The sequence below is a fragment of the Corvus brachyrhynchos genome, unplaced genomic scaffold (genome assembly GCF_000691975.1).
Source record: "Corvus brachyrhynchos isolate BGI_N302 unplaced genomic scaffold, ASM69197v1 scaffold7, whole genome shotgun sequence".
Classification (NCBI taxonomy): Eukaryota; Metazoa; Chordata; class Aves; order Passeriformes; family Corvidae; genus Corvus; species Corvus brachyrhynchos.
The window spans coordinates 1,169,872-1,174,657 of NW_008239054.1; the positions used below are offsets into that span (position 1 = coordinate 1,169,872).

Here is a 4,786-nt window from a genome sequence, read left to right on the forward strand (position 1 = left end):
TCCCTGAAATGCTGTAACTTCGCCTATGCAATAAACAGCTTTCAAGAGAGCCGCCTGAAGTCCAGATATCCTTCGTGAAACTTTCTCCTATACATATCTACTATATGTGATAACACATGGGATAAAATAAAAACACATTCATTTCTAATCCTCTCTTAAAATGTAAATTTGTAAGTATTTAAGAATAAAATAAATTTTGAATGTAAACATTTACATTATATTAAAAAGGACATATTTTAGGTATTTGAAAATCTATTTCTATATCGCTTATTACCTTCCATGTGTAAGGCATACCTACATATTTGTTTACTAATGCATAGAGTACTCATGACATTATCTGCATTTTAATAAAATAAGAACTGGTATTTGGGAGCTTTTGTCAGGGACACTTCCCTGTCTGGCCACCCAGGAGTCACTCTGGCTGTCACATCCTTACCACCTGAGCTGGGACTGAGTTCCCATTTCAGCTGCACACCTTACACTCACAGCCAGACTAGGTTTCCTCACTGGCTCAGCCCCAGATTTCCCATAGCAGAGTCTCAGTCAACTCAATCCTTAAAATAATTTAATCATTGTGGAATAACAAAATAACAGCCTGAGCTGGCTTTTAAAAAACCCCGGGCTTTTTTACCCTCACAGTTGAAGTGCGGAAATGTCTGGGACCATCAGCTGCTGCCATGTCTCCGAGTGTCCAGTCCCCTGGCTGACTACAGGTCCCCGTGCCCTTTATCCAAAGGGCAGTTCATGGCCTCTTGCCTGGTGCTCACACCACCCAGAGCTCAGTCTGCAGCTCACACTACACCTGCATGCTGAGCTACCTGCACTGAATACAGTCCTTAACACTTTTACATCAAGCAACAGAGACCAGCGTGGAAATTTTAAAGAAAGCTGAGGCTGTGCCTGCTCCAGAACCAGAAGCACTATAGCTATTTTTTCCCCTCAGCTGGAAACTTACACTGGAGCAGAGATCCAGGCAGATGCACTGATGTAAGAACCATAACACTACCCTGCACTGCTGCATGGACTTGTGAGCTCCCGTGGTTACTTGCTGAGTTATTTCTACATAGTCACTCTCTGTTTTGCAGCATAAGCAGATCTGAGAACGCCCCTGGTGAGCAACAGGCCGGTGGAGCACCCCAACCTTTTCATCAGTACAAAGTGTAACCTTTCTGCTATCAACAGGAGATGGAAGTATTCACAGGTGCTGTACTCAGCAAAATGTAGAGCTGAACTACATAGTAAATCATCTTGAACAGAAGAATTGTCTTGTATGTTTTGGAGAGCAGTAAAGAAACCTAAAAGTCACACAACCCTATTTCTATCCAGCAGTGAATCAAATGTCTCACCTAAGCACATTTGAGTGCTGCACTGTAAGAAAATAGCTTAGACTTCATACAGGTCAAATCCAGTGTGATTAATTTACCTGCTTTTTCTTTTTCATATGGTAAACAGAGGGACATATATAGATAATATATGCCACCACAAACTGGATTATCGCCAGAAAACATTAAACAAGAATATATTTTGTGTTTTGCTTTAATAAAAATTCCCCTAGTGTCTTTCTGGAGATATCACATTTTATACAAAACAAACAGCTATGATTAAGGAACAAATGATTTCTGCTTAATTTAGTTTTAAGGCTCATCAGTTTTTTTTCTCATTAGATGAGCTTTTTTCAGCTGAAATTTGCAAGAATAATCAACAGGCACTGTAAAAAAAGGGGTGTTTTTCTTTCTGTGGGATTATTGCGATTTATAATTTTGCATATAAGAGAAAAGTATGACTTTAACATCAGAAAAATTAGGGAAGCTCCATCTTCCTTATTTTTTGGAAAACTGTCTTGTCTCTGCACAGACTATGTATGGTAATATGAAATGTAGGCAAAAGTGATGAACCATGCCTGAATCCCAAAGTAAAACCTGTAAGTTTATCTTGCGTGATTTGAACTGAGAAAGGGCTTTGAGCTTAGCACTGGAACCCAGACATTAAGCAGAACTTCCCAGTATTTCAGTTCCACTTAGACTAAAGTCTTGACTTGGGCCTTGAGTTGAATAGACATCAGCTCCAGGCAGCGTCTATGATATCTTCCCAATAGTGAAGAGACTTGATTTTAACTTTTTTTTTATTTGGATTCTACCCCTCCCCTTTCCCCATCCTTTCCCATTATCACAGTATCTTGCTCTAAGTTTTCTGCACCAAAGAGTAGATTGAAATCAAATCACACTACTAGAAATATTGGATCAGTTACTGTCAATGCCTAACTACTCCAACAGGTTAATTTATTTGCAGTGACTTCTAGACTAAGAAACAAACCATTGATGCCATGAAGATTTTTGCCTTTTCTTTTATACCCCTGTTATACCTTTTTACAGCTTCTGTATTCCTAGTGCTTTTTGCCTACATTCTTGGACTTGTTTGTTAAGCTAAGAGACTAAACATTTTAGAAGCTTTGTAGCTAGGGATCAGTGTGCCCCAGACCCCAAGGTCCTCTCCAGAACACATTCTGTAAACCAAGATAGAACCATCCAGGGGAAGGTTCCTTGGGGAGGGGGGGCTCACTTGAACCTCTCACTGGGGAATCTTTGATAGATATGCTAATTAGTAAAGCCTATAATGTTATACCCAATGTTGAGGGGGACACACACGGGAGGAGAGACACAGAGACACAGAGAAAGACTCAGCAGGGTGCATCTCGATGCATATGACCTGGACGTGTACACCTAAGGATCCTTAAGAATAAATACCAAGGTAAAATCCCTTTTCCCCTTCTAACCGTGTATGCCTCTTGATTTTAAGACCAAGAAAAGGCATCACCATGCTAATATGAAAAAGCTGCTCTTATGATGGAAAGCAATTTTTTTTCCTGATCATATCTGGATATTTCTGGAGATCAACGTTTGAGACAGAATCATGTGATATTGACTGATAAGTAACTCAGTGACCTTCAGTTACATAAAACACTTTAAATTTTAGGTATTTAGAGTGGAAGAAAACATAACACTGTAATGTTCATTTCTTATTCAGTAATGAATATAGTTGGAATCCATACTTTAGCACAGTTTAAAGCTCTGGTTAAGCAATTTTTATTTATCTATCAGTGAATATTCTAGAAATAGAATTCAAATGGTAACTATGATGCTATAAACTCTCCTGATCAATAGGAACAAAGTAAATGAAAGGATTAAATCTTGAAAGTATTACACCAACCAGTGGCAAGGAGCAAGCTACATTAGCCAGGCACAAAACAGCCATACTTAAGTTATGTATTTTGGTTGCTATCCAATAAAATAATGAACCACCAGAAAGGCACATTGGGAAAAAATGCTTCTATAAAAAGTAAACTAGCATCTAGAAAACAGGACTCATAAAAACAAGAACAAAAACACCCAACCCCAAAACAACAAAAAACCCCCTCAAACAAACAAAAACCCCCTACAAATAAATCCCCAAAACAGCCACCCTATTTTTTCCTATTTATCAATCTCACTTACTCATTACAATTCATAATAAATTACTAGAAAAATCCTTCTAAGTCTTTTTCATAGAGACTTCTAAATGCTTCAGAACAAAATCTAGCTGAATTCTTACCTCTTTTGTGATATTTCTGCGCATTTTCTTTGCATTGTCTGATCAGGAACATCAGGTCTTTATGAGAATAATTTCCAAGTAGAGGGCTTCCAGTATGTCGCTGAAACACATATAGAAAACTCCTTTAGAGAATTATCTGTTATTGGAGATAGAAGAAAACCGTAACTCAAACTAAATTCAAAGTGATCGCCTGCTTTAAAGTCTCCCTGTAACAATCTACAACACTCTGCTAGTTCTCTATTCTTTGAGGAGGAAGAGTCTAATCATCAGCTCCATAAATCAGCATAGTGGCAATGGAGACAATGGGACTCTGCTGATTTATACTGAGGCAGAGTCAGGCCCAAAGCTTCTATGATGTTCTGTTTTGAATCAATAGACAGAAAAATGTAAAGCAGCAGAAAGACACTTTACAATGTAATTTAGCATAAAGAACAGGACAACATTTTGAGGAGTGTTGTGTTTACTGTGTTAGTTTTCTTAATATTGGAAACAGTATATAAGTTTGATACGTACCTGGGAAAAAGGAATTTAAAATAACAGGCTCCCATCTAGCACGTAATTCACAAACGTCTTAGTCATAGTACATAAGATGAAGACATTTGAGTTACTTAAATCACATGCTGGTGTTACAGGACTCAGCTGAATTTCCATCCCAGCTATAGCCCCTTATCATCTGTTGTCATCACTCACCCATCATCAAAACTGTGGTCAGAACTGACACTGTAATCTGCAGCAAGAGAGGTGAAAGTCTGAGATGGAGCTTTCTGTAGTATAAAGGTCTATCTATTCACCTTTAAAAATGTCAAAGCTGGCATAGTCTTAATATTTAGCTTTGCTTCAGAGTCCCTGTAGCATCAGAAAGGGCTTAAACAATTCTGAAAAAGAATGATTATTGACATCCATTCTTTGCATTTTGTCTCTTTAAAGTATCTGAACTGAAATGCATATTCCTGCATTTTCTACAGTCTGTTACCATCCAGATTATCTTGTTCTAGGCAAGATGCTCAGAAGACTCACATTTTGGACTTAGACTTCTGTTTCAGATTTTGTCACCTGAATTCCTCACATGAAGAAATATAGGCTATCTTCTTGAGAATTCATTTTAAGGAACTATATTCTCCATTATGTTCTTATTGCATGTTAGTTAATCAAAAACACATTAAATTTGCTAATGTTAGTAGTACTATGTTAGGGAAAG

General features: G+C 37.8%; 1 long non-coding RNA gene across 1 annotated transcript in view; it reads right to left on the minus strand.

Moving 5' to 3' along the window:
• The window catches only part of LOC108447871, a 9,262-nt gene that overhangs the window by 1,060 nt on the left and 3,416 nt on the right, over positions 1-4,786 (minus strand). Inside the window, exon 2 of the long non-coding RNA XR_001863572.1 lies at positions 3,589-3,688. This is a non-coding gene — a long non-coding RNA (uncharacterized LOC108447871). The remainder of the gene's footprint in view (positions 1-3,588; positions 3,689-4,786) is intronic.